Genomic DNA, 12096 nt, shown 5'->3' with positions numbered 1-12096 from the left:
CATATTGTTACCGAGGTATCTACCAATTCTACCATCACCCCATCTTCCCAGGCCCGGTGCCTTGGGGTTATCCTTGATTCTGCTCTGTCATTCACTCCTCATATCCAATCACTTATCAAATCATGTCACTTTCACCTAAGAAATATTTCCAGAATATGATCATTTATCACCCAAGATGCTGCCAAAATTCTTATTCACTCTCTTATAATATCTCACCTGGACTACTGTAACTCCCTATTAATTGGCCTTCCCCGCAAAGACTGTCCCCTCTCCAGTCCATAATGAATACTGCTGCCAGGCTCATACATCTCTCCAACCGCTCCTCCTCTGCCATGCCACTCTGCCAATCCCTGCACTGGCTTCCCCTACCATCCAGGATAAAATTCAAACTAAAGACTCTCACATACAAAGCAGTTCATAACTCTGCCCCACCCTACATCTCTGAACTCATCTCTAGGTACCATCCAACCCGCTTGTTACGCTCCTCTACTGACCTGCTCCCCAACTCCTCTCTCATTCCCTCCTCACACACTCACATTCAAGACTTTGCAAGGGCTGCCCCCCTTCTCTGGAATTCGCTCCCACAATCTGTCAGACTTTCTCCCAATCTTTCTGCCTTCAAGAGATCTCTAAAAACACATTTATTCAGAGAAGCTTACCCTAATCTAGTTTAACATACCCTCAGTGTGCTGCTAAAAGCAATACCCTGTGCCACACCTCTCACAACTCTGTCATGCCCATACCCACACCTTGTGTCTCAACCCTTTCTCCTTGTAGATTGTAAGCTCTTTTGGGGAGGGCTCGCTTCACCTCTTGTATCGGTTATTGATTGCTTTATATGTTACTCTGTATGTCCAATGTATGTAACCCACTTATTGTACAGCTCTGCAGAATATGTTAGCACTTTATAAATAAATGTTAATAATAATAATTATAAAAATATATACCATAAAATTATAATAATATATTATATACTCTATTATAAAACAGAATTATAACTAATAATTCCCAGAATGTATTTTATTCTATGTGATATTATACACAGAACTAGCACAAATAGGACATGGCAAAGAATTTGAAAATGTCATTAGGATGGGTTTAGGAGAGGAAGTAGAATGTGTTTATGAAAAGAATCAATACTGGCACTAAAATCTATTTTAGAGTGCGATTCGTCACACCCATATTGGATCATTATCTGTGTCACGTTATTGTTGCAGCTCAGTGTATACATTCTGAGGCAGCTCCAGAAGTCCCTGAAAAATAGAAATACGCATTGTTATAAAATCTCTATTCCAGGGTCAGATTGGTCCAGCAGGACACCAGGAAAAACCCGGTGGCCCCACCGGCCCAGAACCGATTGCTGCTGGGTGCTCCGGGGCCTGCAGGTCCCCCCTCTCCCAATGCGCTCGGGGAGGGGGTTTGGTGGGCAGCAGGGGCCCGGGGGGTGCAGGGCTCCTACGGTGGCAACAAGGGTGGGCCCTGCACCCCCCAGTCCGACCCTGCTCTATTCAGAGTTTCTTTCTTTCTTTTTAATTGGTGATATGTGTAATAATACAATGACAGTTGGCAGTGGGACACTAGGACTGGCAACATTTTAATATAGTGTCAGTATAAAAAAAATATTAAAAATTTCACAGGGTGATTTACCTTATTATATATTTTTTTTTGAGTTCCAGAGCTCTTTAACTTTTCGTCTCAACCAATGAAGTGACTGGAGGACGTTTAGGAGGTAATTCCAGTGGGCAGGGACGTTTTCTATGGTCAGTTTTTTAGGTGGAACATTATTATTAAAAGGGTTGTTTACCTTAACTTTTAGAATTATGTAGTATGTAGTATTCTGAGACAATCTGCAACTGGTCTTCATTTTTAATTTGTGGTTTTTTATTTATTTAGCTTTATATGTGACAGCTTTCCACTATGTAATTAATTACCTTAGTAACCATGCTTTAATTTGAATGAGAGACTGGAATATTAATAGGAGATGGCCCAAAAAAAGGTAATTAATAAAAAGTTACATAAAACAGTAACAATGAAATTGTAGCCTTACAGAGCAGTAGTGTTTTGGCTTCTGGGGTCAGTGACCCCCATTTGAAAGCTGGAAAGAGGCAGAAGAAGAAGGCAAATAATTCAAAAACTATAAAAAAAGACCAATTAAAAAGTTGTTTAGGATGAACTATTCTATAACATTCTAAAAGTTCTCTTAAAGGTGACCCACCCCTTTAAATAGGGTCTGTCCTTTGGGAAACAAGGCAGGTAGGAACCTAATCCTCTTTCTAAACTACTGTGTATTTTACATTGCACTGCTGTGTCCCTGATAAAAAGTACTAGCCATTTTGCTGATGCCCAGCTTGTCTCTGTTAGCCTAAGGGTCCACTTTCTCATTGGCAGCAGCAACATCCATAAAGTTTGTCTCAAACAATGGTCTGACTTTTGGGAGGAAATTTCAGTGGGCACGGACATTTCCTTGGGACAGTTTTTCAGAGGGACCATGACATTTAAAGGAATGCTACCCTATTACATGTAGTGTGTACACTTCCCGTATTTTATGAAATTATGTGTTATATAAGCTTTTGGTGTCCTGTAAATTAACTGTCTACCTAATCGATATTAGTTTTTTAGATGTTGATGCTAACTTACCATGTATGCCGACTCCTCTCTTACAGACACATTCTTCATAAAGGGGAAGAAAGATGGAATAAAACTGCCATTAGTGGTGCCTGGATGGGACATATAAATCATTAGCAGAAAGGTGCATAGGGAGACACATATCTGCCATTAGTGGTGCCTGGATGGGACATTTAAATCATTAGCAGAAAGGTGCATAGGGAGACACATATCTGCCACTAGTGGTCCCTGGATGGGACATATAAATCATTAGCAGAAAGGTGCATAGGGAGACACATATCTGCCATTAGTGGTCCCTGGATGGGACATTTAAATCATTAGCAGAAAGGTGAATAGGGAGACACATATCTGCCATTAGTGGTCCCTGGATGGGACATTTAAATCATTAGCAGAAAGGTGCATAGGGAGACACATATCTGTCATTAGTGGTCCCTGGATGGGACATTTAAATCATTAGCAGAAAGTTGCATAGGGAGACACATATCTTGGCATAAAATCACCAAGCTAAACAAAGCAAGAATTAGAGTTTTGTAAGTGATAGATACAGTATAATATTACAAGTATAATGGAACCATTTTCCCCACACCCATCTGTAAGAGGCAAGTAGAAGGAACAATATGCCATTTTTTGGTTAGCCAGTAGGACAGTACATATTCAACAAGAATACAATAAGCTGAATGAGTAAGTTGAACTCAAGAAGCATTCCACTAATAAAATATGTTAAATATATTCAAGAATATTTGTAAAATGCTTTATAATGTGAAAATGTTCTTTATGAAGTACCTGTACTATTGAACCAACCCATTTTATAGACTGATAATGGATCACTTACCATGGCAGAATTTCCAGCATTATTATATATCTTTGATGAGTCCTGTCTCCCGCTGGATTGTCCTAAATGTTTGATAAAAAAAAATTGTTCTGAACATATTTGAAGAAGCATACAGACTTTGAGCCATTTACACAAGGACTGAACACTGTGCTGTAATTATCATCAGAAATTAATTAGACTTTAAACTAACCTATGGAAATGCATTTTGACACTCACTGGAAAAAGACTGGACTCATTTTGATATTTCTCATCAGCTCTGATACCCCACCAACAACGTCTTACTTACATGCTTTTTTCTTCAGTGGGTCTCCCTTTTTGTGAAAAAAAAAATAATGCGGTCGCTAGTCATGGGTGAAATAATTCAGCAGGCATGGATTTGCGGCAAATATCTGCATTTCGCCATTGGCGAATTGTTTCGTGAAATGGATAGCAAAATTTGGCGTGGGAAAATCCACCATGCCACAAAAAACTGTTGCCTGCGTCCAAAAAAATTGTTGTGTGCGTAAAAAAAAGTAATGCATCAAAAAAATGTTGCATGCTGCGTTTTCTTTTGAAAGATTCAGAAATTATTCGGCTCATCACTAGCAGTTGCGCCAAATAAGTCACAGTCACAGAAAAAGAGTCACCGTCAAGTCAAAAATATCATGGTCACATAAAAAAAAGGTGCGCGCGTCAAAAAAATCATCCACAACAGTCATCCACATTCAGCAAAGCAAAATGGGGCAGATTCGCTTGTCACTAATCCCTTATCCAAACAATCCTAGATCACATGCATTCTAGATAAAAGATCCCATATAGGAATGTATAGCAGTTGGTCTCTTTTCAGTGCAGCTATGCCTCCCTAAATCTTCATTGTTCTCCGCCTATGCTATCACTCTCCTTAAAACTGTACCAGTTCATAAGCAATTACAGTTCAATATGTTCCTGGATCTTCTTTGTTAATCTCAGAGCCATTCTCTCTGATGATTTTCATCAGCAGCTGCCCACAATGCCAATATCCTTCCTACACTTTGCCTCTCTCATACATGAAAAAGTGTTTTTATTAGTAATATATTGTATTTACCAGAGCTTAGTTAAACGAAATGTCCCTTTTTCTAAAATGCTGCCTACTGCTCCTACTCACCTTTCTGGGAATTTCTCAGAGGAAGAACATATCTCTTATACAGCAGAACCATTGTGCAGATAATGAGTCCAGTTCCTGCAATGGACCCGCAGATTATTCCTGCCATTGAGGTGACACAGTAAGATTGACCGCCTGGAAGAGTAAAGTACATGATGAATGCAATTAGTCAGTAAGGGCTATTATGCAATATAATTTGTGAAAAAGAACACAACGCAATGCTGACTTTGCAGAATAATGACAATGACATATTTCTTTCTAATTCAATGAATGCGAGTAGACTTTGGCTTCGCTAAATAGCCAAGAGGTCAGCTCACAGCTATGGCACCCATTGAGATGTCAGCTGCCAACACACAAACTGATGTAAATAAATGTTCATGTAAAATATCTGAAGATAAAGTACAGTAATTTAAAGTTACTCACCCCTAACATTGTAACTGGAGATAACAGCATCTGGGCCCTGCACCAAATGAAATTTGATGTGGCTAGTTTTAAAATATTGTAACCAGTGGGGTGGCTATAAAGTGCCAGTCCCCCCTCCCCACAAAAAATCTTTGGAGAAACCCAGCATGTGCATTAAATCCATTACCTGCACCCCCGCCCTGTCTCATCCACTCCTGCCGAGGTAGAAGAGCAGCTGCGGAGGAAGGATTTTTTTTAACTATAGAGGAAGTGGAACCCATGTTGCGGTTCCCCTGTCCCCAGGCCACCCCGTGACCGTGGCGTCTGCTTCCAATATAGTTACTCCAGTGATTGTAACAACTAGGAATACCCAAGTACTTCTGCAAATGTCTTATGAAATGAGCAGGGCTATAAAGGGCCACAAACAGGCAGTACACATCAAAACACTAGTCAAATAGCTACACATTGCATCTCACGCTGATACATACATATTTACCCTACATGCACATTCTGTTCTTTCTCTACAGCACTCATACAGTACTAGCCCAACTCATTCACTTAGTCTATTTTCTGCAGGCTACCCAGCATAGGCACTGCTCCACCAGCTAACTATTCTACCTCAAAGCGCCAGTCACTGTTGCTCCAAAGCATTGGATGCTATACCCCTGAAGGGACTGCATCTTCTTATCTTAACATAATGTGATGTGGAGTAATACAGTGTCCCTACATAAATCAGAATCTTTTACAAAACTGCAGCCTGTCTGCCCTTATGCTCCTGGAATATTGCATGCTTTGCTATTCCTGCAGCTAGAACCATTCATTTTCGCAGACCTTCAGCCCTCCCCTGCCCAACTAGAAACTATCCTTATAGATATCCTTATAAAGGTGTGGGTCTCCTGGTCCTGCCAACAAATATATCTGTAAGCTCTGCATCAAATACAATTCTGGGCATTAGGACTTACCAATTATAGCCACATGTACAGAAATAATAGCCACGCGCCTTGTCACTGAGTTATACACCTCACATATATACGCCAACTGGTCCTGTGATTTGTCCTGCAGGACACTAATGGTGTTATTTGAAATAATAGTCCCATTGATTCTCCAGAGGTAACTGGGTGCAGGCACAGAGTCAGCAACACATTGTAATGATGGGACTGACCCAGTGTTCACATGAAGCAAACTTTTAACATTCTCAGGGCCATCTGCAATAGAGATGATTGATTTATTATTATTATTGATGATGAAGAAATAAAACACATCCATCAGTTCTGTTGTTTACTTGTAATACCTCTGTTTCAGGGACAGACAACCATAAACACCATAAAAATGTTATGTACTAGTTGGTTATTTTAGCACTACTATTCTGTAATGTATAGAAGCTAGTAGCTAAGTGCGAGTAAACCTCCACCACTTTATAGGTAACAGATACTGGGACTTCCTGAGAGAGTAGATATTAAAACCTTTGGGTCTCCTACAGTTATACGAAATAAAAAGAATGCCTCGTGAGGCAACTTCGCCGATTTGCCGAAATCGCCAGCGACTTACATTTTCGCCAGTGGGATGGTAGTTTGGGGAGATTAGTCCCAGTGACAAGGGAGATTTGTCACGGGCGACTAATCTCCCCGTGTGCCAGAGCCCTAAGAGATGATTTTTGTTTCTTAAATCATTATAGAAAACAGTTTATTACTCACAGATGACAGTCAGTGTAATGCTGTCACTGATATTTCTACTGATAGGATTCTCAGCTTCACACTGGTACTGCCCAGCATCCCAGCGATTAATCCTGTGGAACGTTGCGGTCCTGTTGTCGGAAGACAGATCTATCCCAGAAGGGAGCCCGTTACCATCCTTTCTCCATAGGATTCTCTCTGCATGCATAGTTACACATGTTAGGGTCACAGTTTCATTTACCAGAGACTGGGAACTGGAGGAACGCATCACTGGTTTAGTGACAGGTTCTGGGGATTAAGCAAAACACATCTGATTAGTTGTTATTACTTGCACTGTGTTCAGTGGAATACAAATTCTAAATTATTATGTACTGTATAGCTTCTTATATTATGTATTATATAGTAAACACATGTAATGTACAGGTATGGGACCCGTTATCCAGAATGCTTGGGACCTGGGGTTTTCCAGATAAGTGGTCTTTCTGTAATTCGGATCTCTTACCTTAGATCTGCTAAAAAAATTACTTAAACAGTAAATAAACCCAATAGGATTGTTTTGACTGCAATAAGGATTAATTATATCTTAGTTGGAAACAAGTACAGGTACTGTTTTATTATTACAGAGAAAAGGGAATCATTTAACCATTAAATAAACCCAATAGGGCTGTTCTGCCCCCAATAAGGGGTAATTGTATCTTAGTTGGGATCAAGTACAGGTACTGTTTTATTATTACAGAGAAAAGGGAATCATTTAACCATTAAATAAACCCAATAGGACTGTTCTGCCCCCAATAAGGGGTAATTATATCTTAGTTGGGATCAAGTACAGGTACTGTTTTATTATTATAGAGAAAAGGGAATCATTTAACCATTAAATAAACCCAATAGGGCTGTTCTGCCCCAATAAGGGGTAATTATATCTTAGTTGGAAACAAGTACAGGTACTGTTTTATTATTACAGAGAAAAAGGAAACATTTTTAAAAATGTGAATTATTTGATTAAAATGGAGTCTATGGGAGATGGCCTTTCCATAATTCGGATTTTTTCTGGATAATGGGTCCAATACCTGTACTCTATACATGCCCAGATTATATATGGTATATGTGTCCAGATTATGTACTGTATAGTTGTTTCTAATACAGGTTTGGGAACCTCTAGCTCTTATGTGTTCTTAGATTGAACTTCATTTTTGGATTTTTGAATTACTTTTTACTCAGTTGCTTTCCAGTCTGAGATTCCAGAAATAATCTGGTTGGTAGGGTCCAGTTTACCCTAGCAACCAGGCAGTGGTTTTAATGATATAAATCCAGATACTTACGGATTTATATGTGTGTATTTAAGTAGAATTTTTCCATACGGGGCAATACTAGCTCGGGAGACCCAGATACACTGTAAAAAGGAGGAAGGTTTGGCTTCCCCAAGGCCAAATTCTTCAGCTTTCCTTTCATCTATAATATTGTGCGTAGGCAGTGCTTCTGACATTTTTTGGCTCAATGAGTTACACCTATAGAGCTAACACCCTCAAGTGCTGGTGCCATAAGTAAAGGGAAATGATGAGATGAGATGAGTTCCCAAGAACCTAATATGGGTGAACCTAGGCCCCATTTAATTTAGCCTCTAGTTATTGTATTCAGCTTCAGTCTAGGTACACAGCCCATGTGTATAAATAAAAATAGGTTTTATAGACCCAAATGAAGAGCACATTGTTATTATAAAGGAGTTGCAGGACACTAAACACTCACCATTACTGGCAGGGTAACTATGGAAGCTGTAAGTGCTCTAGACCTGGAATTACCTTAACCATCAGTTATTGTATAAAGGCTTAGACTTGTAAAACAGGTTACTATTGGTTGGTGACATTGCCCCCCCCCCCCACACTGAAAGTTTCCTGTGGACGCTAGGGTTGCCACCTGGCATGTGTTTCACTGGCCTAGCTGGTAAAATACCAGCCAAGTCTGGGAATGGTAAGTTTGTAATCTCCAATTTACTAGTTTTTCACATGGCTCTGTCCCTTTCATCATTGCCATGCCCCTTTGACCCAACCATACAACTCAAGATGAGGAGAAGATTATTATTATTATTATAAAAAAGTTGCAGTGCAAAAATACTCACCATAAACTGGCAGCAGAACTGGAAACCATGTTATATTCTCAGCAGTCTGTATCTGCACTGTGTAAGTCCCCTGGTCTGCAGGAACAAGGCCTGAGATCTGCAATGAGCCATTTGGGAACTGACTGGCCCGAGAGAAATACTGAGGCCCTTTTGTCACTGTGTTTAGAGATGGAATAACGCTGAGAATTTGGTTATAATCATGTGCATTTAAAACTTTATACCATGTAAACTTTTCTATTGTGCCATTGACCCCAGTGACACTCAGGGTAACAGACTGATTAACCACCGGATACTGAGGGATCAGCTGAACCCCACTTCCATGGGCTCCATCCATCCAAACACTGAGGGAAACTGAAAGAGAGAATACAACAAGATCAGTAGAACAGGGGAAGGAATGGATTAGGAGGCATACATGGATAAATGCAATTCTTATTTCAAAAAGATAAAGAACCTATGTTATTCATATATAGATATTTTATTTATTTCCCTGAATTTCATGAACACACCAGGACCAAGCACAAGAGACAAGAAGTGAAATACAAACAGAATAAAAACAGAGGGACTCAGACTGGGATTTGGTGGGTTCCATTGGTGTAGCAGCCACAAATATCCACATTCACACATACACATGCAAGCCAACTCACACTTTTCATGATAAGCTATCAGACTGTTTTGTTTTTTACAGTTTAATAGTTTTAACAGATACCCATTCCGAAAAATAATGAAAGTGCACTGAAAGTGCCTGAAAGCATGAGCAATCATGAATAGGCCCCTTAGTCCCTTTTACATACACACACAAGCAGATTTTACTTGCTCCCCCACAGAAACATTCCACCCCCCTTCAATAACATTTCTATTCATGACAAAGTGAATTATCTTTAATGTTTTATACTTAAATAATGTGATAAAATCCCTCTTCTAGTTACATACTGTGTTTTGAAAAGTGTGAAGTGGTGACATGCACTTAATTGATGCTCCAAGCTCTTGAACTTTCTTCTTAATACCATACGCTAGTATATTTATCATGCTGTGTATAAACTGGAGTAAAACATTACCTGTGATGTTGCTCATAGCAGCCAATCTGATGCTTTGCTTTGGTTTTCTAACTGTTGAAATCTAATTGCTCATTGGTTGCCCTGGGCAATATCACCGGTAACACTTCACTCTAATTTTTACACAGCATGATAATATACCCCTAAGAGTCGTGAGCAGTGAAGGCAGCAGCCAGGTCGGCCACCAGTCTTTTAAGGACCAGAGAAGACAAAGTCAAGAACACTCCTGCTTGCTCCTTGACTTCTTGCAGCTTTAGCTAAATAAATCACACTGCGACAGGAGAGAACAGAGCAGGCTAATAATCCTCTGTGAAACCGGAGCAACTAACTTACCGGTTACAGAAACATTAAAGATAATTAACTTTGTCCAGGATAGAATGGTTATTGGAGGAGAGTAGAGTGGATCTTTGTATTATACATTTTTGGTATTACTTTTCCTTTAAGCAATGGACACTGACTAGAGTTGCAGTCTGGTTTTCAAATCATTCTCAATTGAGGAAGGCCCTATTTTTGCATTGGGGCCTACTCAAAGAGGTGGTTCACCTTTTAGCAACTATTTTTCTATATATTCTACCCAAATATATAGAATAATATATATATATTTTGTTTTAGAATAAATGGCTTTAAAGAGTACATCAACAAGCCTGTCATCTCACCTGCAGTATGCTCCTGCCTTTTGTGAGAGTTAGGTTAACGTCTTAAAATATCAGAAAACATCCTAAGACATTTTGTAAGGTTGGCAGCTTATAGTAGTGCTCAGAGAGCAGCAAGCAAGCACTTCTTCCATCAGTCTGGCTACAGTCTGCACATCTTGCCTCCACCCCCCGGCCTAAAGTCTCTCAGGCAGTTTCTACAAAATTCCAGTACAACCTTTAGTATAATAGTGATAAGCCTGCTCCATACAGTTTTTCATACAGCCCGTACAGTGGAGTATTTGCTCTTCATATGTGATCCAGCAGCCCACTCAATCTCTGTCACGCACAGAAACAAGACTTTCTCAACCACATTAAAGCAGAAACAGTCTCTGATTCAAATGCACCACTCTTTAAGGGTAATGGAACTGGGCTATCAGTCTTTGGATTCAAATAAAACAAAGTATTGGGAATGAGGCCGCTGCCTGGCAGTGAGACTCTGCAATGTGATTGGTAAAAGTTACTGCCAGGCTTTAGATGATTAAACCTTTGCTGCCAACCAGATTTCATACTTAAATACTCAAGATATAGTCAATATTGCATGCTCTCCTTTAGGTGCTTTTTCTCAGGTAAACTTGCAGAAGTGAAATAGTAGCCTCACTTCTGTAAGTTAAATGAAATAGCCACATAAATGTGAACTACAACATGATCTATTTTCATGCAAATCTTAAAACTAGATGCTAAGATCCCAGTTAAACAAATGAGTAAAAAATATTATACTTGTTCATTTGTTTATTGAGGAAAATAATTCAAAGTTACACTATTGTTTGTGGCAAAAGCTTGAGACCTCTAGTATTCTCAGTGCAAAAAGAGAAGGGGAACTTACAGTTAGATGTTTCAGGCAATGGGATGATAATCAGGTGTGAGTGGGGGACAAGGAGGCCAAGTCTAACCTTACAAGGTACATTACAGGTTTGTTGAAGTGTCATGGCTGGAACAAAAGAGATCTCTAAAGACTTTAGTTATTGATGCTCACCAGGCTGGAAACATTTACAAAATGACATTGTTTCTAAAGAATTTGGCATCCACCAAACCACTGTCAGGCACACTGGGTTGGGCAACCAACAAAGATCACACCAAAACCACGGCATGTAATACCCTGGGTGATCCTAAGGAACCCTAGGCTAATGTGGAAAGGACTAAAGGCTTTTCTTGAATTAGAATTTGTCAGTGTTCTCAATGGTGGAAAAAAGAGAACACTGAATTACTACTATTTAAAAAGAATATTGCTGCCTCTCTCTACAGTGGGGGTCCCCAACCTTTTTATATAAGCCACATTCCAATGTAAAAGGATACAAACATGAAAAAAGCTCATAAGGAGTAGCAAATATAGGCTATGATTGACTATTTGGTAGCACCACGTGGACTGGCAGCCTGCAGGAAGCTCTCTTATGAAATGCTCTCAAAAACTTGCCTCCAAACCAGGAATTCAAAAATAAGCACCTGGGAGCAAAAGCAACAAGGTCGGTGAGCAACATGGATCCTATCGAGCCACTGGCTGTATATCACTAATCTACAGTTTGGCAAAGACCACATGGATAAGTCAGAAGGCCATCAGAAGAACATTCTGTGGATGAATGAGACAAA

Source organism: Xenopus tropicalis, chromosome 7 (genome assembly GCF_000004195.4).
Source record: "Xenopus tropicalis strain Nigerian chromosome 7, UCB_Xtro_10.0, whole genome shotgun sequence".
Taxonomy (NCBI): Eukaryota; Metazoa; Chordata; class Amphibia; order Anura; family Pipidae; genus Xenopus; species Xenopus tropicalis.
The sequence above is the reverse complement of the archived record's forward strand: the minus strand, read 5'-3'. Positions refer to the sequence as shown.